The 25,278-nt window shown below is 44.1% G+C and overlaps 1 protein-coding gene across 7 annotated transcripts in view; it reads right to left on the bottom strand.

Moving 5' to 3' along the window:
• Positions 1 to 25,278, bottom strand: part of sdk2b (sidekick cell adhesion molecule 2b) — a 247,209-nt gene that overhangs the window by 187,566 nt on the left and 34,365 nt on the right. The window lies entirely within an intron of this gene.

The following is a 25,278-nucleotide window of genomic DNA, read 5'->3' as shown; positions in this document are numbered from 1 at the left end:
ATTACCAAAGAAAATTCGCTCGACTCGTCCTGGCCACCGTGGATGTAAGTACTAAAACGTCAAGGCTGTTCATCCAACAGCTGCTAAGATGCTTCAACTTCACCATGTGATACTGCTCTAACAGTCTTGATTTCCCTTCGAGCAGCAGAGGGAGATAGACCCAATAAAGGGAGAGGAAAAACAAGAGTGACATGGGGGACATTAAAAGACGCACTTGATCTTGTTTTGGCTTCTAGAGCTGAAACTCAAATTCACTGCCAGGCTAAACTTCACTGACACATCAACAGCAGCAGCATGCCGCTGTGTGTGTGTGTGTGTGTGTGTGTGTGTGTGTGTGTGTGTGTGTGTGTGTGTGTGTGTGTGTGTGTGTGTGTGTGTGTGTGTGTGTGTGTGTGTGTGTGTGTGTGTGTGTGTGTGTGTGTGTGTGTGTGTGTGCCACGCCTGGATTGCCCAGTAGTCAGAGCCTCGGGGAGGCCCTGTCACGAGTCTGCTAACTCATTATGCCATTGTTAGCATATGGCTGTGTGCTAAGTGAGTTGTCTTTTGCCTTATCAAATATTCACAATTACAAACAGAGTGAAACCCTCGCCCAGGTTGGCATTCATGTTTAATTGATACCTCTCTCTCTCTCTCTCTCGTCACCCTGCTCTCTTTCTGTTTTCAGTTTTCGAGTCTCCTCCAGAGGCCAAATAATTCTTGTATTTTTAAAAAGCATCTCAATCTCTTGTCATTCGTACATTAAAGGACAACTCCTATCACGAGGTGTCCTACTTCTCTGAATACGAAAACACATCAGGGTAATGTTTTTTTTTTTTTTTTTTTTTTTTACAATTCACGTTCACAGACAGACTGCATTACAAACCAATGTGGGGGATTATAAAACACCAATTTCTTTTTTTTTAATTGATCCGTTCTGCTGCATGATTTTGGCCTTTAATATAATTGGCCTTTAGTGTTATTTAAGTGAAATGAAAACTTGTAACTGAGTATAATGAATTGGTTTGAATTCTACTATTTTGACAGGAGTTACTGACAAGCATTTAGCACTAAAACGAGCCCAGCAGTCTCATCCTGAAGAAGGCTCCTCTTGGCAGTCTACTACGTAACCATGTGAATGCGTTTTATACATTTATTGAAACATTCTTTAACATGTATTGCTTACGGCGTTGGACATCTGTTGTTTGTTGGTACATTTTTTTCTGAACTCTCCTAAACAGGCGGCGTCCAAATAATTGCTGAAAAACCTGGTTCCGTGTTACAGATGCATTTGCAAACGACAGCAGCATCAAAAGAGGAAGTTGTTTGTTCCAACTGGCATAAATATCCATTTCACTCCATGCACAGCTCGGTGTCACTTGGTGCACGGACAGTCTGCCCCTGCACACAACTTGTTAAGGAGTTTCGTAACATGTTTGTTGCCTTCGCGAACTTCGTAAAATTCATCGTCCCTCCTGCTGCTTTATGTTGTTATTTATGTTGTGATGGATGCACAAACACAAACTTTTCCTTCTGGAACTCATCACTGCGGTCGCACTGTGCTGAGCAGGGGTCGACCTGGTCCTTTCGCCGAGCCAAAGAATGGGCTCTTTAGTGAGCTCCGTTCGTACATCTTGAGGGGGACACTCTTTCCTTGGATGTTTTAGTGTATCGTTACGAAAGAATGCCTGGCGGTAAAGAGACAAATACTTTGTGAATGCTACCGCGCGTGTTTTTTTGCTTGCTTGATCATCCATTTGCCTCTTTGCATCCATCCATCCCTCCCCCCTCCCCCCCGTCCAGCCTGCCTCCTACTCGGATAAAAGTCCCTGCAGCGGGCGCGTGCAGCCTAATCATCTAGTCGGCAAACACATGCGGCCCCGCGAACACGCGTACACCGAGGGTACCCAGGTCACCGCGGGCCCTTTCATGTGTCTTCTTTTAAGAGAACAGAGTCCAGAATCCATACAATGTCTTGCAGCTGTTTCATTATGCTCTCTCTTGTTTGTTTTCGTCGCCGTCTCTGTGATGAGCAGAAACAAAAGGCCGACACATCGCGACACTCTTTGCTTGAAAGGCAGGTGGATTCAATTCCATTACACAGTATGAATCTGCTTTTTGTTACGCAAAGGTTTTGATAAAGAAAAAAACAAAAACAAAAGCAAACAAATTAGGAATTCCATTTTTTTTTATTTTTTTTAAAGAGCATAACAAGTGAGCATCAAAGAGCTGCTACTAAGAAAGGTTTTAAAGTTGAAGTCTGACGATTGTTAACAAAAACTGGCACCTAGAGGTTTACGAAGGAAACTTCAGTGACCTGCGAGTGTTGTGAAAATAAGAACTACGGTAATGTAAAACTGTCCTCCTTCAAGCACTCAATCAACCAAACACCGGCGGCACCTTTATTGTTTTGTCATCCATCTATTCATTAAATAATCATATAACCAATAACTTAACTACACTCACTATCGTTAATTATTCATTTCTGAGCTACCCGCATCTGCATAAAGTCATAAATGCATCAGTCAGGTGACATCTGTACATGAGCCGCCATTATTTTCAGCTCTAACAAACCCTAACTGATCTAAAACATGTCAACTATAAATCTTCAGCCAACACGCTAAGAACAAATCTGCCCAGAGTTCACAGTCAGGGTTGAAGAGCGGGACGTTTTTTTGTAAATTGCAGAGATGGTTTGGTTCCGTCTTTACAACCACAGTCCACCATAACCACAAACCGGCCATGTCAAGTTGTTCCAGGTACCAGAAAGCTGTGTTCAATTCATCACAGGTTGCCTGTTTGATGTTTTATCATTGGCTTTCAGACGGTGATTGAGTAGGGGTTGATAACGGTGATTTAGTCCAGCGTTTTGTGCTCACCGGCTTACTTTAAAACCCCAGAATAGCACTAACCAAATACCTATGACCAAAATGTGGGTTTAACAACTGACTTTGACATTCTCAGGATGCTTTCTCTACCGCTTGACAAGATCTTTAACGAAAAGGTCAAGCACTGAATTGCATCCGAAAATAAAACTTCACGTTTAGCAGTCGATATTTCATCAGCCAATGTTTCAGTGTTCAAGCTTGGTTGATTCTCAATGTGTGATTTCCCCAATTATGCATTGAACTTCGTGAACGGCCGTCATACTGCCGGAAAGATTTTTATTTAAATTGTGGATATTAAACTTGCAGTGTCTCCCCCTTCTGTCAGCCAGAGTAATTACAAAAACATGCGCTCGTCCTAAACTGGATGAATGAAATAAAAGGTGTCAACCCCCCCCCTCCCCCCACCTCCGTTCGAGTTTATGCTCTGCCCTGAGAGCACGCCAAGTATGTATTAATCTTGCCAAAGTGGGAGTGTCTCACCAGACACCACATTTAAAAAGTCTGAAATGTGAAATACACCCACAGCAAAGGGCTAGCTGTTCATTTATACCAAGCGGCAACTTACTATGATGTCACTCATTGGTTTGTGAGCTGCAGTTTTTAAGCCTGGAGTTTCGGCATTTCGGCTGTTGCGATCTTGTTTTTTTGGAGCCGGGTTTGGACGAGCTGAGGACGACCAAGACGTGGAACTGACTTAATCTGACTGAGAACCCCATGACTCTTTGCCTGCCCACCAGTAGCAGAAAGCTGACCGCACCCCAGAAGTGCCAATCAAACCAAACATGCTCCCAAATATACGGATCAATATTGAATTATTTATGGATTTCTTTTTAGGTTGACCGGCCGAACAGTGATCACAAGGAGTTAATTTAGCGAATGACACCATATTGACTCGTTTAAAACAACGACCGACTTTGTATTTGATGAGAGAAGTCAATGCAGCCAGAGGATTTTTGAAGTGGTATTGTACTTCTGCACTGCCTAAACATTTCAGACCCGGAGGTTACGTCCATTTTTTATAAGTTCAAAAGTTAATTTAAAAAACCTAATATCACAACTTGCCAGGGAGTTTTGTTATTTGTATAGCCCATAATATCCTGTGTCTTTCGACCCTCAAATGGAAGCAAATACAAAAGAAAAACATGGAAGATCCTGGCACAGCAACGTAGGAAATCCAAAGTATGCAAACATGTATACTGAATTAAGCAACAACATTTAGCATATGCAAGGATCCTCTTTTCCACGTGTCTCTATAATACTATCTTTGTCTTTCTCTCCTCGTTGCATACTGTATATTACACCACACAAACTCCCTCACACAACCATACAGTCACACACATATTGCCTTTGTGGTGTAGGCTACAGCCCGTAATCAGATTTTAGCATTAACAGGATTAGACGAGAGCAGAGGGTTTTTTTCCCTGCGCAGAGATAGGGAATGAAAACGGTCTATTATACCACCAACAGGAATATGGCAAACGCAGTTATAAGATAGCAGCAGTGACATTGCTCTATCATATCAGATGACAGTAAATGATATCAGGCAATCATAGATCAAAATAACACAACTTTCTCTTTGTTTTTCCATGGCAACGGAGGAGGAAGATCCCAAAGAAAGGACTTCTTCAAAACAGGGCATGTGTGTGTGTGTGTGTGTTACTGCAGCTGTCTTCCATCTCATCAGATAGGTCTCGGTGCCTGCGGGGCTGAAACAAAGCATCTCTGGACATTCATTCGGGCATCGTGATGGACGGACACCCGCCAGATCAAGACCCCAAAGGAGAAAGGCAATGTAGAGACAGAAAGAAGAAGCTGTAAGATTTCTGTTTCCTGCAGGGCAAAGGGGGGTTATGAGGTACTGTGGAAGGGTGCCAAATCAGATACCAGCACATCAAAACTCGCCTCGGGGCAGGGGGTTGTTGGGTGGGGGTGGTGGGGGGAGTTGATGCAGGCGAAGAATCACATGGAGTCTTTGGCAAAACAAAAAGCACACTTATCCAAGCCCTCATGCACAGACACGATTATTCTTTCTCTGCAACGGTGAAGCGCTGACTTGACACATGAGCGATGCCATCTCCTTCTCGCCTCTTCCCCTTTACACGCACACACACGCGCGCGCACACACACACACACACACACACACACACACACACACACACACACACACACACACACACACACACACACACACACACACACACACACACACACGCACACAAAGTCACCCACACACTCGGAGAAATACCCAATGGTCTGTAGACATCAAATTTTCAAACCCACCCTCCCCACGCTTCAGTCAGGAAATCGCATTTTCCTCCAGCAGCCCCAATCCGTAATAAGCACAATGTAGCAGCTAGATCCACCTTGTCAAACCTCTGAGAACACCATTATGCCGTTCCTCAGCACCGCCTTGAGCCCGCTACGAGCAAACAATCAAAAACACGCACCCATCCATCCAGAGAGAGGGATAGGGCTACTATTTCCAGTTCTCCCTCTCATCTGGGACGGTAACGAGCTAGTTTGAAAGAATGGAGAAGGTTTAGGCAGAAGTGCGGCCACGAGGGAAGGAGAAGGAGTAAGTGTACGGTATTTAATCATCAGCGAGGGGAGATAGGCCCGCAGGGTGGCGGCGCTACAATTGGCAGCAGCGGTCATTCATTCAGAGTGACATTCATTAGTGTGCCCTATAATCTGCCACCTACACGCCAGATAGGATGAAGAGCAAAGGAGAGAACAGGCTCTATGAATCACAGGCGTGGACGCTATCGTACCGGGGACTCCCCTCTTACTCCCACCCACCCCCCAAAAAACAACAACAACAACAACAACAAAACTTAATGAGGCTGCCAGATCCTCCACAAGCAACGCCGTCGGCTTCGTCACAGAAGTACAACTGATGTTACGTGCAGCAGGAATGGTGTACATAAACATTAAAAACACCAGCGTTGAACTGCAAGGTCCAGTAATAAATGTGCTGATTTACGGAAGATTAATCAATCTCATTTCACGTAAATAATGAGTCCCTTAAAAGCTTATTTTATGTTTTACTGAAAGAGCTGAGAGACTTTAATAGTTCAAGTCATTCATCAAGCTCATCCAGCTCATCTTGTTCCGTTATCTCCCTTTTAAAGCATTATAACCTGCAGATCTTTGGGTGTTGGACTGTTTCTTGGAGAAAGAAAAAGTACTTCAACAATTTCACCTTCGAGTTCTGTGAAAAGTACAATGGGCATATTGTACTATGTTCTTGCCATTGTGGAGACCAGCCAAAGAAATCCATTACTTTAAAGAATTGTCAGCTTAATCGTGAAAAAAAGGAATACAACAAACACACAGTCACTTGAATGCTAGATTTTTTTTTTTTTTTTTTTGCTTTTTTTTTCAACAGAACTGAGCTCCCCAACTTCACATTTGAGAAATCCTTCATCGGGAAAGAATAAAAGAAATCAAATAAAGACGCAGTGGCATGTAGCAGCTCCAGCCAACTTGGCACAGCAACTCAGTTTTCTATTACCATTTTTATTCTTTAATGAGGGTTAATTAGACTCTCAGTGGGTCTGTCCATTCTTTTCTCTCCACGTGTGATGATTTAAGGAGCCACTCGCAAGAAAACAGCACACTGCTGGGACGAATGGAACAAAAAAGAACAGACATGCGGCGTGAAGGAGGGACCGTGTACCGGTGGCTAAGTGTTTTTGTGTTTCTGCTAAATTTAATGGGTTGTGTCCTGATACACTGGCGTCTGAGAAAAACACTCAAAACCAACCAACCAACCAACCCTCCCCACCCCCACCCCCCCCCCCCAAAAAAAAAAAAAAAAAAAGAAAAACACGCCAGTTATCCACAATTTGCCAGAAAGCGATTTTGTCACTAAAACACCACTCAAGGGAGACACAGATGGCTTCAGCGCTCTGCGCTTCCGCAGCTAATTTGGGCCTCACCGGTGAATCTGTGGTTTGACGTTTGGAAATACCTGTGGATTGTTAAGCGCAGGGAATCATTCCGCGTCGTTCGTCTTCACAGCTGCAGCGAAAACACAGTGCGGGGAAAATCTCCGGCAAAGCCGTGCAAGCTTTTCGCCAACAATGACTCATTTTGCCGAGTTTATCTTTCCAAAAAAAAAAAAAAAAAAAAAAAAAAATCCAGTTTGCTTGAATGACTGGTGGACTTTCTGCGCTTTTTGGAGTGAGGATCGAAGTGGGTAAGTAGCATGAAGTGTAAAACATGTCCAAATTTGGCGTGAATTCTTTCGTCAGCTAACGCGTGATCTTTACTGGGAAACTGGTAATTGCTGCTATTTGTATTATATTTGATTTGAGCAAAGAAGCGTCAAATGGAGGCAGAATTTAAGAAAACAATTTTTTTTTTTTTAAATGGCAATTGAAAAATATTCAACGACAGTCGAACAAATACCATCAGCTGATGAATATCACGCTATTAGATTCCAAAGCTTCATAGAAGTCCGGTATGTACGAGGAGGGGGGGGGGGCACTTCCCATCGCCTCATCCTCTCCTTCCAATGAACTAATGATTTTAGTTTCAGGTGATTATACACTAATGAAAAGATAAATTCCGCAGAATATTATAAGCCATTTCTGCCATTGGAATCCCCTGAATCCAACATCCAAAAAAGGTATTGCTTCTCTACAACAAAAGAAAACAACTTCTCCTGATTTTATTGGTGTCTGTCTAATGTTTGACTGAAGTGTTTGGATTTGAGAGAGACTGAGGATGGAGGGAAGAGTTTCCACAAGTTTGAATTATCGTTCTGTTCGCCCTGAACTTCACACACAACAATAAAGCAAGTGATGTTGTGGCTTTTTCACTTTATAACCGGCAAGAGAAGAAAAAATATATATCTTGAAGCTCCTTGAAGTGTAAAGACTCCAGAACAGATGTAAAATCTTGAATTTATGTATGAGGGAGAAATAAACTATACATGTTAACCTTACCACAAGAATAACTGATGTTACTCTAAATGATTTAGCCAAGGGATATACACACCAATATAAAGACAACTATAATTTGAATTTGAATTTCTACCCTGCATACCTTTCGTACATGATTGCCTCAAGTCAAAACCCCACAAGGATATCAGGCTTTCAGCATATGGATCCAAAAAAACCACAGCACAGTGGGGGGGAGTTTGAGCAAAACACTCTTCCGGGGAGAATTTTTTTCTTCAAAACTGAATTGCAGGGAATTAATTGGTGGGATCTTTTGCCACCAATCTTCTTTCATTAACGGCATCGTTAATAACGGATGACGTTTCTGATGTTTAATAAAGAGGGAATTCTTAGCAAATTGAGTGAATAGGAGATGGGGAGAGACCAAACAGGGCATTGGACGGTCGGGTGGCAAGGACACAAAGTAGATGAAAACGAAAGTGTGACACAATACAGGGAGAAATAAATAGGATTAGATAAAAAGCAAGGGCAGGTGCCAATAACTCACAGCCCCTTGGAGCTTTGAAGTAAAAGTTAGTTTATTAAGCTCATTATTTCGCACATTGCAGGTAAGAGCAATCAACCGATCAATCCACCGTTCTGGTATTATGCAATGCTATGCATCATCCGTATTAAGAGACCTGTGACTCATTTATACTAAAAAAAAAAAAAATCTAATAATTTCTAATAATGAAGACAGGAAGACCACGTGGGAGTGTGGAAGAATTTGTGAGCTGCGAGGTGTAGCGTAACTTTGCTTGACTGCCTCTGACAGCGAGAAGAGATGAGACTTCCTGTTAATAGTCCAACACACACACGATCTATTATTTCTCTGTGTTGCCTGCACAAGGATAGAAACTTTTGAAATGGACTCGTGTTAAAAGCCATCTGTTTTACTTTCCTCACCCGTTCTGTTTTTTGGGTTTTGTGGGTTTTGTGGGTTTTGTGGGTCCCCCCCCCACCCCCCCACCCCCCCACATCCTGCCTCACAGTGTTCATCCGCCGTCTGGCTGAGTGAAAATTAGTGAAGACGCCATCACGCTGATCTTGACGTGGAGAGATACTCACGATCAGTTAAAGAGCTCGAAGCCAGAGCAGCGCTGCATGAAAGGTACAAATCATCGAGCCAAAACTACGACAACAACGCTGATTATCTTTCTAAATGTCAGATTTGCTTTTAACCTGCTGAAGACTCTCTCTCTCTCTCTCTCTCTCTGATTTGTTATCATGTTACTCAACTCAGGAATGACGAAAAAGAAACAATCAAAAAGGTGAAAAAAAATCAACACCCGCTAGTTCTTCCTTTTACCCAACCTGCAACAAACAAAATGTTGATTCAGCATGGGGCCGACATCTGGCAACTTTAATGTGCAGTGAGGTAAAGTTTGGTTAGTTAAAAACTACTGTCGGTGTGAAAGAAAAGAGTCTGAGAACGGACATAAACTCCAGTCTGGCGTGAACATCAAACACACTGTGCGCCCTTTCGCCACACTTTGTTTCCCCTTCGGTATTTAAAGGGCACATTACTCCTGGTGTCTCCGCTGAAGGTTGGCACTGGGCATAAATTGTACGCGACCATATCTTCCTTTATTAAATTATAGTTTTAAAGCAGTGACTCGGCTATCACTTCCTTAAAACTCTCTCACTCACAGATCTCATCGGCCAACAAAGACATCACAAATCAAATTTAATTTCTTTTAAAATTGAAATGGTCGGAATTTTGAATAAAAAGTCAATCAGACAAAAGATGCACATTTAAGAGGAGTTATAAGCTGAAACAAAAAGTAGACGAACAAATACTTGTGGTCATTTGTTTGTTAAAAAAAAACAATCACTAAACACACTAACTCAAATGTTGTACAATCTAGTGAATGTGTGTTACTTTTCACCATTCCAACTACAAAAGATTACTAACCTCTAATTTGTATAGAGCTGCATGGTACATATCCGTCTCGTGCATTTATGCCAGTGTTAAAGCGTAGCTAAATTTCGGCAAAGTATAAATATGGAAATAATTCAGTATCATAAATAATGCAGAATACTTTCACTGTCTCGTGTAATAAACTAAATTCAGCCATTTTCCTTATGGAGCATTACAATATTCAGCAGACTGGCTGGAAGTGTGGACTTTGTGCACAGCGCACCAGGCGGGAGGGTGTATAAATGTTTTATTGGATACCTTGTTACTGGGGTCAGACAACAGCGGCGGTAAATGCCTGCTTTGTTGTGACGAATTTATGTTCTCTCTGTTTGGAAGGGGGGCGGGGTGGGGGGGGGGGGTTGGGAAGCGCGACTGATGCGAGCGCACCTCTGCATACGTGGGTAAGCGAGAGGACTTTTGCGTACGTGTGCGAGGGTGAACGTCGGCGTACGTTCGTCCTCCACCCTCTCCGTGTTGAGTCTATCAGGGATGGAACTTGTTGAACTTGTGACTCTCGGAGAACAATCAGCGAACGCCTGGTGTATGCTAAACAATCTGGAGGCGTATGCCTGTGTGTGCGTGCGCGCGTGCGTGTGCGTGTGTGTGTGTGTGCGCGCGTGTTCGTAAGTATAAACCTGGCTGTGCATGAGCGGCAAGAGTTGAAGCACAGCTGAGCTGGAAAACACAAGGAGGACAAAAGGAGGCAGAATGTGTGTATGTGAAAAGGTTTGTGTGTGTTTCAGCAGCAGGATACAATGTGTTTCTATTGCCACACACACACACACACACACACACACACACACACACACACACACACACACACACACACACACACACACACACACACACACACACACACACCTGGAGAGATTTGTTTTGTTCTGGTACGAAACGTTTTCAGTGTTCTTGTGAGACTTTTAATGTGCAATCTAATCCGCAGCCGTAGTGAGTGATGTTGCTAATATTCCTTGACGCCGTTTTTTTTTTGTTGGCCATCACTCCAGTTTCATGTGTTTTTGCGTGTCTGCCGACTCGCCCGACTGACTGACTGACTGACTGACTGACTGACATTCCACCGGTCTGTCTGCCTGATTATCTACAGAAATACCAGCAGGTGTCTCGGCTGTGATTCTTCAGTAGTTCCCTTTTCCCAAATGCTTTGCTCTATATTTATGAAGGCTCTAAATATGGCAATAAAAAGCATATAGTCTGGAAAACGGTTATGGATCCCCAGTGGTCGAGTCTCAATGTTTCTTTTTACGACAGAAACACAAATGAAGAGTGAGGTAGAGGCAATTAGAGACGGATGGCGAGTCGTACATGTCTGCTGGAGAGATGAGGAGAAAAGCAGGGATTGCCTTTTTTTTTTTTTTAACACACACACACACACACACACACACACACACACACACACACACACACACACACACACACACACACACACACACACACACACACACACACACACACACACACACACACCAGACACTGACCCAGCCGCTGTTCAAGCCATTACAATGATTCAGATGTGCCCGTGGGAAACTGCATGAGTCACCTACAAGTAACATTTGTGTTCGTCCAACGAGTCGAGTCTCCCGCTTCACCACTTCTAATAAACGCATCGACACAGCAGAGTTTAAATATGCTGAAAAAGTATTGTGCAATATGTACAGGGAAAAAATAGAAATACCAAAAACGGCATCAGCTCCGTTGTTTGTTGGTGTGTGTCACGTTGCTGCCGCCTGGTGCGAACCAGAACCCAAATTCACTGCGAGAAAAATGAGGCCGATGTGGAAGCGCCTTAAGCTTGCGGTACCACCGAGTGCCGCTAGAGGTCGGCTCCAAAAAGCCTCCGGCTCCGTGGACTCCAACTCAACTTGTCTCATAAAATTCTCAAAACAAAATTTCTCCACTGGTTATCTCGGTTTTGTGAGCTAAAGTCGCTCCTTCCTATTAGTTTTTTTTTACTGTTAACCACCGACACCGGTCGCTGATCCGTCCGCCCTTCGCAGCGGCTGTGCGGTTGCTCATACGAGCCGCGTTCCCAGACTGTATTCACAGCAAAGGAAACTGAAGCTGAGAGCGACAGTCGGCGCAGCCCGGCCAACGATGAAGATGACGTCGTGGTAGTTTCGTGTTCATTTTTAATGCTGCACTGAGGGGGTATTATTTCCCGTGGAAAACTAAATCCAGAAAAGTGGAAAGAGTCCAGTGGAATAAAGGCTGTACTGGGAAAAAAAAAAAAAAAAAAAGGTCTATAAATGATACAGTGACAATATAAATGTCTCCAGGAAGACACCCACATAGGACTCATATAAAGCACGCAGACGATGTGCTGTCATGTGCAATAATAACAGTCTAATGCATCATAATTAGGTTCAGCAGGTTGAACAATCACCTTCTGAAACAAGGGAGCCGATGAGATCGTTTATGCCACAATGCTCCGTTCTCTCAGCTAAACACGGCGGCCAAAGGCCTCGTTTGGTAAATGACACGGCAAACTCGGCTTTGGTCGCCCACCGTCTCGGGTTCTTGCCCCTTCTTCCCTTCTTGAAAGACAGCAAGTATGAAGTCATTCCACGCGGAGCCTTTTCTTCTCTTATTAATGTGACAGTGCTGTTGCAGCCCTGCGAAAATGAAGATAACTCCGAAGACGGGGAAATGCAGATTAATTGAAGGACCCAATAAGAAAATCATAGGCTAAATTAAAAACTGAGGGAGCCTGTTATAGATGAGACGTCTCTTTGACATGAGCACTGTTCCAATTATTGTTTTAGGGCCCAGAATAGAAAAGTCAAACAGAGTGCTCAGTGGAGTGGGAAGGGACTGTATACCAGGGATGGCTGCATATTCACAATGATTTTTTTTGCGAGGCCTAAACATACTACCACGTATGGCAGAAGCAATCAATCAAGCATGAATTTGTATTATTATCTGCATACAATTGCCGGGACAACAGCCCGTAAAAAAAATGGCTTCAAATGAGCTCCCAGAGGAATCGACCTTATTGAAGGGAGACGTTGGTGCGACGACACCCGTGCACGCGAACAGATCGGAGCATCTCCGGCAACGCAGGAACAAGCGGTAAGCCATCCCACAAGTTCTTTTGTGCGTCTCCGCTTGTGTAAATCTGCCAGCGTGCTTACGTTTTGTCACCGCGTTGGCTGTCACGGCGTTGCCAGCTGCCTGCTCAGGGTGGCGGGGGATCTTTAATCACACACCCACAGTCCCTGGCAAATTACTGCCTGCTGGACTGGAATTGATAAACCAATAGCCACGACGGCGGGGGAGCCGGAGCCGTCAGTGGAGCAGAACCACCTGGGTGGAGTCGTGGAGGACTGAAAAAAAAAAAAAAAAAAAAAGAAACGGGTTCGCGGTCGAGACGGCTTCGTCTCGAAATTCCTCGTTCCTGACGTCGACGGGCATAAAAGCCGAAGAACGCGTCAACCTTCGCGGAGCGCCGTCGCCTACGGCCGGATCGGACCGAGGGCGCGGGGGAGGCGGCGCGGGGGAGGCGGCGGCGCCGAGACGCGGAGGTGCGTCGCGAGAGGAAGATCAGAGACGACACGTGTGGGGGGGGGGGAAAGCAAGGCCGGCTGCCTTTAAGTTGCTGCAGCAGCAGCAGCAGAAGCAGCAGCAGCAGCTGCGCGGCCGCGGCCGCACAAATGACCTCGGCGCCTCCCGCGCGGGCCCAAGACTGCAAACAAGAGTCTCGAGGATTGATCCTAATACACTAATGATGCTGCAGCTGTCACGGACTTATCACTCCTCACTCTCCGATGCTCTTTTCCACGGCTGCATGCAGACACCGTCCCTCACGCTGCTTTGATCTCTCCTCTCAGACCTTCCTTCCCTGCCTCCCTTCTTCTGTTTTTTTTCCGCTGCTCTCATTTATTCTGACATATTCCACTCGGTGTTTCTCATCTTTCCTTTTGCCGCGTCGAGGTAAAGATGTGTTGCTGTTTTGGTTTTTTTTTATTTGTTTTTGTGGGAGGGTTGTTTTTTTGGGGTTTTTTTTTTGCAAGGTGCAAGAATTTTATATTCCGCCGGAGTTTTCGTCTTTTTTTTTTTTTTTTTTTTTTTTCTTTCTTTAACTCAAGCAACGGTAAATAAAATATTTTTGTCTCCATCTATAACAACGGAGCTAAACGTTATTCCTTTCTCTCTCCGTCTCTTGTTTTTTTTTTTTTTTTTAAGTTACACAATTTGTACACCTGCTGCCTCTTCTGCTCGAAAGATCCCTCCACATCTGTGCTCTCCGTCCCTCCACCTGTCCCGCTCATTCAGATGTTGCCAACGCCGGTTGCACACAGCGAAGATGCAGCAGACGTCCCCAAATATCCAATTGTTGTTGGGTTTTTTTTTCCACAGCCAAGTGTTCCGCGCCCCTCTCGGGGTCCAATTTATCTAGTGGCGCCAGGAGCCTGGTCTCGTCTGCCTCGGCTTGCTGAACGTTGTGTAAAAAGCTGGAGAAGGCAGTTTGTGACATGCGACGGATGGTATTTTCCTGTAGCGGGGTGTTCTCACTTTGATTCTCAATGGCAGATATTGAGTGACACCTTTTTGCAAGAAATAAAGCCAGAGGGGAAAAAAAAAAAAAAAGAAAGAAGATAAATCCCTCTGTAGCGAGGCACATGAAGGGCGGCTGACAGTCGCATACCATGCGGCGTTTTCTTCAGTAGAGAAGATCATGACAAATCTGGTGCGAGTTTTTATTTTATTTTATTTTTCTGTATTTGACTCAAAGCAGCGTCGCAGCACGGTGAAGAGGAACTCTGCAAAAAATGTCAAAGCATTTCATCACGCCGTGATTAGCACCAGCAATTTGAGACCGAATTCGGTCTAAAATAGTGGAGGACTACGGTTATCACTGACGTGAAAGACACATCACATGACATCATATTTTAATGATAAAATCTGAATAACGAATCACATTACAGTCACTTCTGGTTAAAAAAAATTAATAATAATCCACGCAGAGGCCAGCCAAGGAGCCATTCATGGCCTTTTAATTAATTAATACATTTCTGCATATAAGTGATGATCAAACATTGCTTTGATCCACGTTTTTCTTTTCCTTTAACTCGAAGGTTACGTACATATTCCACTGAAAACGAATCCGTCACATCGCACATGAATCATCCTCTTTATTGCGTAACTATTTCACGTACAGTGTGTATAGCGGGAGGAGAAGGCATTTATTGTCCAAATTGAACGGCCGCGAGGACAGACGGTGATGCAGTGAAACGTTTTTTTGCGGCCGGAAGTTTTGCGCATCAGCGTTTTATTTGATTATATTTAAGTTGAGCGGATTTTCTTCGACTGACTCCCTGCCAGGGCGATCTGTTTTCATGGCCGCGTTAACTGTTTTCATGACCGCGCTGACTTCCAAGAGTGGGACCACAGCTTTCAGGCTCAAAGGTTATAAAAGGAACCTGGATATAAGATCTGTGGTATAATCACCGAATGTAATATAGAACTGTACTTTTCTTACTATTACTTTAACATACTGTTAATTATTTGTGATCTCAGGCCAACGTGGACCCAACACCAGTCTGAATTACTGCTCTGATATAATTGTGAAACAACTGTGTCTGTATCCCGATGAGGAGGAGGGACTGACTATACAATCCCTCAGCGAATAATCAAAATAAAAATCAGCACCACATATGTGACTTCCCCTGGAGAAGCAGCACATAAGGCACAAACGGATTAGTCGCTTTATGAAACAAGGGAACTGGTAGGAAGAAGCAGTTCATTAAACAGGACTTGGCAAAGACATTCCCTTCAGTCATAAACACACACCCGAGGGGTACAACAATGGATGTTTGGATGTTAGGTAAAGCGGCCGCAGGATCTGACTTTATTGCAATGCTCATTTTTTTTTTTTTTTTTGTATAGTATTGTTGTGGGACACGTAGTCAGAAAACCAAATGCTATTCAGACAATGAAAACAAAAGCTGTATGGCAAAGATAATGCTTATTTTAAAATCCAAACATGTTAGACACAATAAAAAAAATAAAAAAAATTGACACACATCTGCTGAAATTCAGAAACATTTTGAAATAAGCGATAAAAGCGAAGCAAAAGCAAATCATAAAGCTGACTAAAAGCCTCAATTTTACCGAACAGGAGTGAACCAGCAAAATGTCAAACTGGGTCCTCCGTGAAATGTTAAGACTTATTAATGTGAGCAGTGTTTCTTAGATTTGAGTTCTGCTGTGATAAATGTGATAAATAATAAACCAAACAGCACATTCTCAGGCACATTTATAGCAGACAAACACCCCACAGCGGGGCTAATCCGAGGCAGACGTGAAGTCAACGCAGAATCACACACACAATGACTAACAATAAACTGAATCCGCAGTTCATTAGCGTGGACTTCATGCTGCAGAGTATTCAAAAGAGCGTATCAGCCCATAAGAAAATGAAGAATTATGGTGGTCGAAGGCGAGTAGGAAGTTCACCCCTGACAGTGATGTGGAGTCTGCCGCTGCCGGAAAGTATGTGGCGCTCAGCCCTCTGCCATAATCAGACATATCAGGCACTACTGCACACACGGGCCCCGGCTCCCAACTCCCAGTCAATTTGATATATTAAACAATTATTGAATATGCCACCAAACAAAACTCAGTGACACAAAGAGCTGTGTAAATCTCTGGCTGCTTCCCCTAAATTATGTATGACTCGATGAATTATTCATTAAGAGGAAGTGGAAGAGGAAGGAGATGACGGCAAATATGAGGAAGAAAAAAAAAATATTGAAGGGTGGAAAATAAAACAATGGACTGTAAATGGAATAAAAGGAGCACTCAACAAAAAAAAAGAAAAAAAGAAAAAGCGACACTCTCTAAAAGGCTGAGCCTCTTCTGTTTGGTGGAAGCGCGTGGATTTGGCAAATCAGAATGAGTCAGTCGATTCGAATCGAGTCCGCTGTCATTCATGGATGAATAGAGGCTTATTATGATGATAACATTATGGCGACGGCGTGCACGCGTGACGGATCAGCTGTGGCTGCAGTGTTAGGAGAAGATAGTGTGATTGGCAAACGATAAGTAAAAAATACAACAAAAAAAATACAAATAAAAAAGCGCGATGGCGTTCCGGCTAAAAACGGCGTGCGCCTGCGTGTCTGCGTTCGCACGGGACAATGAGGGATATTTGTACGGCGGACGTCCGCTGCCAATTTATCGTGTGTTGCCTTTTTATAGCATATTACACGGGTCGGGACGTAATCTCAAACTCGACACCGCAATTCCATTTTTAATTTTTTTTTTTTTTTTTTTTTTTACCGAAATCATGAAATAGATCCGCATGGATTATGCATCATAATGGTCGTTAGAGAAGGCTCTGCATGTTTTCTGATGTCCGAAGGTAACCCGGTAGCCAGGTTTTTTTTAAAAAAAAGAAACAAATATTCCACAACATACCAGAAGATCGCTGCATTGTCATCGTATGGAAGTTTGACTTTTGGTTTCTAAACATGGCTCCGGATCGCAGGCTATAATTACAGCAGGACAGGTGCTCCGGGTAGAGTGGGTTAGCTGAGCTGTCACTGCCCTCCACCTCCCCCCGCCTCACTAGCAACAGTGTTTTACATATAGATTGAATTACCTGCAAAAGTTCTGCCCTATGTAAATGACCGTTATGCTAATATGGAGCAACAACACACATCCTGTCATCCGGAGGAGGCGCAGAAATGTGTGCGTGTTTGTGCGTGTCAGGCAGTCTCAACTGAAATGCTCGAGTGTTGCCGCATCCTTAAAATGCTCATTAAGAGCAAATTATCAAATCTGAAATGAAAATTTAATTAGCAGTTAATATCCACCATGAGTTGGTAAAAAAAAAAAAAAAAAAGCCGATGTGGGATGTGGCTGCCGAACCCCCGGAGTACAGACAGCGAGACAGAACGCAGACAGAACCGCAGCTTAGCTTCAACCTTTAGGGAGATGAGATCATGACGGGGCAACAGAGGAGACCCCGGGGACAAGAACAGGTGCAAAACACAAGGACAGGAGACAGCTGCATGACTGATGAAGAATGTCTGCCTCTGTATGAGAAGAAAAGACCAAAAGCTATGTGGTGAACGAACAGACAAGAGATGTGGAGAACAATATGATTGGCTCATGCAGGAAATACGAAATAAAACTAAAACTATCCTCGGTCTGTTAAAAAGGTCAAGGGGTTTGAAGGAGTGAGAGATTGAGATGATGTATGCGTGCGATGCAATTTGAATGTTACAGGCGGGCAGGTTCTACCAGCGCAAAAGAGACAAAGGAGAGCAACTGCTGTACTCGAGTTGAAGGAAGAAAAAGGAAAATGGTGATCATTAGCTGAATGCCAGGCCGAGGCTAATGACGGGTGAACCGGAGAACAGAGCTGGAAGCACTGGGGAGCTGAGCTAGCTTTTACTGAGCCTTTCGGGGAGCGAAAGAGCCGACACGTTCCAGCCACTCGCTATTCTGGTCTGATTGGAGTGGTCTGGAGAACCCCGGCGAGCTCATTGTGATGAGGTTGGAAGTGGAGGGGTGGGAGGGTGGGTGGGTGGAGGGGGGTCGGTGGGGGGGGGGGGTGTTACTGCGAGAGCAAGAGAGACCACAAAAGAGATGCTTGTGCCACGGGGGATCAGGTTGCAAGGCCGAGGGGGTCACCATCTCTGGCCCCTTTAACAGACTGCATTCCTCGGGCAGGGCTAATTTAAAACACATCTGTTGCTCTTGCTGTAACAGCGCAGCCTTCAGCGCTTCTTCTGCTGCTTCCCTGAAAGCGCTCTTTCTCCGATCGTGGCCTACTTTTAGATTTCGGTTGGCTATGTTTTTCTTTGAATGTCTCTTTCTCATATTGATTGTATATCTCTTACATCTTTCACCGATATCCATTTCCCCCAGCTTTTCCCACAGGCTCTACTCGGGCGGCCCACCCCGGTCCTTCAGATAAAAATCACTGGGTTTTAACTTCATCTTGCACGGCATCCAAAGGTAGCCTGCGTGTGAGGCATTCGGTGAACATCAGTAAACTCTAGCATCTATTGGTAGTCTGCATGTGAGGCGTTCAAGGGGACATCTGTAAATTGTAGCCTCTATTGGCAGTCTGCATGCGAGGTGTTTAGGGGACATTGGTAAATTGTAACATCTAACTATAGCCTGTGTGTGAGGTGTTTAGGGACATGGTAAATTGTAGCCTCTATTTGTAGCCTGCATGTGAGGTGTTTAGGGGACATCTATTAATCACAGCTGAAGAAAATAACCTTGGTTACACTCTCCCCCTGTAAACTGCATGCACACTGTGCCACTCACCACCGCCAGTAAATTCTCAACCTCTTAGAAACTCTGTAACTTCCCTACTTCCCGTCTCTGCCTCTCCGTTCGACTGTTTGTTTGTGACCAACATGATAACGAATGGCTGCATTTGCATAAAACGTGCATATTCATGCTTCCAAGAAGCAACCTTTTGATTTTGGTCACCCGGTTCTCTACATGGCCACCATCACACAAAAACTCGCATTACATAACCGTCCTATCGTCTCATGTTATCTTGACCGTAACGACGACTGTACCTGGGGAGATTATTAGGCCTTGGCATAGAGGTCTGTGAAGCTCTCTTTCTTCTTTTCTGTTGCCTCTGGTCTTTCATGTGTTGCCAAACAGATTGACCAAGGATGCCAAAAATATCCCCCGGAGTCAATGAAACATCACGCCAGAAAAGTTTTTTTTTGTGTGTGCCATCTTTAACAGTGATCTTTCTGTTTATGCCTGTAAGAGCATGAAATAATACCCACAAACAAATCAACCATATAGACTCTCAATGTCTCCATTCTGTGCCAATTCACCATCCAACAATTGGAAATACCAACGTATTTATCCCATTGTGGCTACATTAATATTCATAGGGATCCGATGCTAAACAGTGAAGTGAGACTCCCATGTTTAAAGCGGTCTGGGCTGATTAGCATGCCAGAGTTCTGCTCATATATCCTGAGTGGGTAATTACTGCAATGTCCCTAATTGCGACACTTGGCGATTAAAACCTTTGTTTCTCTTTCACAGTGACCCCGGCAACCAGGTGAACAAAGTTGCAGCGTGTGCCGTCTTTTCTCACCGCGACGTTTCTTTTTCACGGCGAATGTCGAGCGCTTAATAGCGCCAAAGAAAGAAATGAGTGTAGAATAAAACATTTACAAGGCGACTAAGTGCTGCCTGGCCAAGGAGGTCAAGAACAAATTGATATAAGCATATAATTTCTCGCATGTATTGATGCAAAGTCTCTGCATGTGGTCATCTTCTCAGCCAAGAAGCAGGAGGTAGTTTTAAGAGAACGGTTGAGAGGAAATGTAAAAGTTGTTGCTGTTTCAAACACCGAATCTTTTTTCTGCTGTACTGAGAGGCAGCAATACTTCCAGCCTCGTTAAATCGTTCAGTTTAATAACTCCTCTTTCCCTGCTGCTGACATTATTGCAGCGCCAAGTGCCAATGTTTTGTTTGTCTTTCCTTCAGACACATAATCGAGCATGCACCTGTTTGGTATATTTCTCAAAATGCATAAAAAGTTTGGTGTCTTTGACATACAAAAAAAATAAATAAATAAATAAAATGCCACGCAGCTGCAGAAAAATCCATCATTTGGACATAAAATACCTTTTAATGTTGTCGTGTATGATAATATAGATGTTCAGTCATCAATTCAGTAAGTTTATGACCGGGCTGCATTTATTCTTGAGGGAAAAATTACCAGAGTTGGATATGGATTTAAAAAATATATATATAGTTTTAACTGCATATTTTTTAAAAAAAATATGATACCAAGTAAAAGGTCTTTGTGTAATCGCTTGATGACAACATAAACTGTGCAGGGCTCCTATAGGTGGAAGGTTAGAGAGCAACACGGGTCAGCCGGGCTAAGCTGGTCATTGATTGGGTCGGGGCCACGGCAGCAACAATCCTGCGCAGCCGTACCCTGCTGAAGCCAGGAGAGGCGAGAGGGAAATCACTTCTAAAAGGTCTGGGTTAAGCTACTGGGAGCTGACCACCTGAAACACATACAGTGAGAACATACTGGCTTGGAGACAGGAATCAATGAGAGGAAGAACGATGGACTACATGTAAAATGTAAAGCAGTGCGAGCAGAACCGAGGAACAGCGACACCTCAATTAAGCTGTCACAATCCAGAACAATTCCCCCAATTCGTTAAGTTATTGTTTTGCTGTCTATTGACGCTGTAATTTGCGGGTTTAACCAACTGATTATGACAGTTATTGTTGTAATCTTTTGGATGAGACTTTACATAAAAACTATAAACCTTGTTTTTCACCCATCACAGTGTTACAGGATGGTTTTGTAGTAGTTGTATTTGGAACCTAAAAATCTTCCTACATGATTTGCATTAACTAAAAATGAGCCAAACCGATATAAATGTGTTTCCAACCCCTCTGAGTGGATGAGTCTTCTCTTTGAAGTGGATAACAGAGTCTTTAAATGGCTGTGGAAACACTCAAAAGCCTCCCCAACCCAACCCCACCCCACCCCCCCGCCCCACCTCCCCGACAGCCTCTTTGATTGATTTTTCATTTGTCCCAGATATTTCATTTCATACCATTCTGAGTCTTTAAATGATTGAACAATATGCCTCTCTCTCTGTATTTCATTTTTGTGTCTTGGCTTTTTTAAACTTCGCGTGTTTACACGCCTTAAGCAGCGAGATGACAGCGTGCGACAGCTCACATAAAAAAAAAAACAATAAAAAAAAAAAAAAAACGCTGTCGTCCCAATTTCTTGTCTGATAATATGTTTTAATTTAACTTCCCTCATTAGAAAAGCGTCAGGGTGATAAATATATGTGGCTTGCTCGACACGAGAGTCATTTACATGAGGATATTAATAGATTCATCATCCAGGCTTAAGCACATCAATTATGAAAGGCCTGTAACCTGAGAAAAGTGGGAAAAAAACCAGAACAAAACAACAACAAAAACTGCCCCATTGAAATGTTGATGAGAAATGTAATTACTGGAAGTACAGCTGGGGCAAAACAAACATTAACAATTGGCTATGAATGCCAAATTATGAAACCAAACTGTGTATAAATAAATATGCTTATTTATGTACATAAAGTTTCACAAGTACTTAGAAGTAATTAGTAGCTGCTTTACAGCACTGTGATTTATCACGCAGTGTACGTTGGGAATTCATATTTTATCAGTAAGACATGTTGTGTTTGCACAACTGCTTCCCTGACTGCTATTGACATTTCATTTTATTGCTGTCAAACAAGTTTAACACCCCCAAACAATACCACCAGAGGGCTCTAATCAAGACAATTTAAAATTATTTTCGTCTTGTAAATTATGTTTTTATCTTGCCATCACTGAAAAATCAATAAGCTTTTGTTGTCCATTGGCGATGTAATTTGTGGGTTTAACGAACAGATTATGACAGTCAGCGGAGAGTTGGAAGAGGCTGATTTATATCTCCACCCATGAAAACCAAGACTTTTTGATCGCTGCTTTCACTCGTGCAGAACTCGCTGCCCAGGCAGAAAGTAGCGTGAAGATTTACATTTCAAAAGCACGTCTCCTCAAACCTTGTTTAACTCTGAGCTGTAAAAAAAAAAAAAAAAAAGCAATCCAAGCTAGAATCATACTTTCCCTTGTGAAATACAGGCTTCCTGTTAAGGTAAGATTTCAGCCGCGTTCCACACAGTCAGTGAACAAACCGAAAGAACACCTGAGTAAATTCAGTTAAAAAATAAAATAAAAAAAATAAAAAACGTGCATCGCCAGAGGAAGAGCTGTTCAGGGGATTTGTGATGTTTGAAGAGAAAACAAAAATGTACCAGAAGGAAACATCTGTGTCAGGGAGTGCGACCTCTTGAACATGAAGGTGTGTGTGTGTGTGTGTGTGTGTGTGGGGGGGGGGGGGGGGCACAGCTCCAGCCATTCACTCGAGCTCTTCGGATCGTGTGTGATGCTTGTGGGGGCCTCGGACCCTCGGGGGAGAGCGGCTTGGCCCCGGGCCCTCCGGGGGAAAAAAAAAAAAAAAAAAAAGAAGAAATCCTTCAAGGGTATCAGGTGACCAAAGTGCGAGGGAACGACAGGGAGGAGGGAAGCCGTGGAGGAATGAGCGGAAGAATGGAGGAATGGGTGGTTGGGTTAGCGTGGAATATGGCTTGTGGGTATAAAGGAATGACATCCATGCCTGTGATGATGGCTGTCTGGAATTTTTAGCCTGCGAAAGAAGTCACGCAGACTATAAGTAAAACGAGACGGCCTTTGTGACTGCGATTAAGGGAATGCATGGAGGGTAGAGGGGGTGGGGGGGGGCAGGTCAGACACATAGGAGACACTATAATGCCCCAGCTGTTGCAACGGGAATAGGCTGCGGATGACAAGGGCAGGATGCTCCGGGCTCTCAATGCGGCCCTGAAAAAAAAACATGGCAGAGACGGATGGAGGTCGGTCTCTCCGGTGTCCCCGGAGTCCATCCATCTTGTCTTAACACCCAGTTGGCATTGGACACCACATGGGGCCTGATGTTGACTCTCGTGAAGTGTGCCAGCGAGGGTCCCCAGAGGGTCTCAGCGGTTCAAACAACGCTTCACGTGCGTCCACTTCACCCGTACTGGCCGCGTCCTCATCCGCAGTGCCCTCCATCACAGCCCCGGCACTGGTATTTAAACGGAGAGGGGTTACAGCTTGCTCGTCGTACTGTTAGACAGGCGACCTACTTAGGAAAAAAAAAAAAAAGGACGGCACAGGAAAACTGGATTTTGAATGAATTGAGGCTATAGAATACTGAATCGAATGTGTGACCAAGTTGCCACGGAAATTGTGCCTAGTGGAGAAGATTATAAGGGGGTGAGGAGTGTGGGGCGGGGGGTGGGGGGGTGAAGAGAAGGAAGAGACGTATATATAAAAAAAAAAATTAAAAAAAATAACGTTAACCTCTCGTGGAAGTGCCGGGGAAATAATTTTTTTTTTTTTTAAACATGTAAAAAAATGTTAAAAAAAAAAAGTATACATTGAGAATAAGTCATTTCTGCCTTGTGTAAATTCCAAGCGATGAGAGCTTCATCTGCTTCCCCCGGAACCCGTGATTTCAAAATGCCTCTCACTCACCTCTCGATGTCAAGAGTGTGAGCGGAAAATAACTGAGCCAATTTCAGCCAATACTACCCTCCTGCAGACACAGTCTCTATCTCTGCCTATCACTCCTTCACACACTCACACACTCTCACACACACACACACACACACACACACACACGCACACACACACCTGACACTACCAGTGCTCTCTGCCAAATTCGTATTTCTGCCGCCACGTTACCCTTAAAGTCGGCACATTCTTTAATCTCTTTTTTGGAACGGGATGGCATTCACGAGTCGGGTTGTAAGAGACTTTCATAGAGAAAGTCGACACACTAATTCTGAGTGGTTTAGAAAAAGTTGTCGTTGCTGTCGGGCGCCGTGTGTACACCTGTCTTCATGCACCACTTCGCTTGGCAACGGTCCCCCCACCCCCACCCCTCACCCTCCCTCCCCCTCCCCGAGAGGGGTGGGGCAAAAGAGACGGGACCTGAAGTTCACACGTCAACCAATTTCTAGGATAAGCATACTGGGAGAAAACCTACTTAATTCTCTTTTTGCATCATCAATCTCTCCGACTTCTCTTTCCTTACGTGTGATGGGGGTTTTGGTTTTTTGTTTTTTTTTCTATTCCCTGTCACTTTCATGTGTGCCCTCCATCTTTTCTCTCTCCTCCTCCTTCTCCCCGATGCTCTCGCATGGATGAACTTGCTTGTACAACTCCCTGCGTGTGTTTTGTGCATTTCTTTTTATACCTTTTTTTTTTTTTGTTCCGTTTTGCTTTTTTGATTTAGCATAACCGCGTCATCGGTGACAGATGAGCGGGGAAGGCTTTGCGCGGATGCATGCGCATAAATACTTTGCAACCTCTCGTCTGCCCCAAAGAGCATTGTGTGTCTCCGGGGATGTGCTCTGCCCTCCTTCCAACTCTCTTCAACGGAGCCGAGCAAATGCAGCTGTCACTCCCGATCTGCTTCCAGAGAGGACGAGCTCACTTTTCTTTGATATATTGTTAAATTCCTTCCTTTAAATACCTTTGACCTGGCAATCCCACCCAAAAAAAACAAAAAAAAACAGGGCCAACGATATGCATGCGAGAGGGGCGGGGGGGGGGGGGGGGGGGTGTCTGAGCTGACGGGCACAGCGAGGCGTCCGTTCCAGGCTGGTTGTAAAGTCCAGGCAGCGGGCGATCGGGGCGGGAGGGGGGGGGGTTTGATGCAATTCTGTTTGATATTCAACAGGGTGAATTTTAATACTACAACATCTAGGTTGGAAGATACGTGTGTGTGTGTGTGTGTGTGTGTGTGTGTGTGTGTGTGTGTGTGTGTGTGTGTGTGTGTGTGTGTGTGTGTGTGTGTGTGTGTGTAGGAGGCGCGAGACATGCGACGAGGGGGTTTTAAAACGCTCGTGTGCTTCCGTGTTAAGCCCGTGCTCCGAGGACGTGTAAAGTAAGCAGAGGTGAG

Source organism: Brachyistius frenatus, unplaced genomic scaffold, assembly GCF_029030835.1.
Source record: "Brachyistius frenatus isolate BFR_SWC_R1_liver_20210118 unplaced genomic scaffold, ASM2903083v1 Contig_51, whole genome shotgun sequence".
Taxonomy (NCBI): Eukaryota; Metazoa; Chordata; class Actinopteri; family Embiotocidae; genus Brachyistius; species Brachyistius frenatus.
This window is presented reverse-complemented; position numbering and strand designations above follow the sequence as displayed.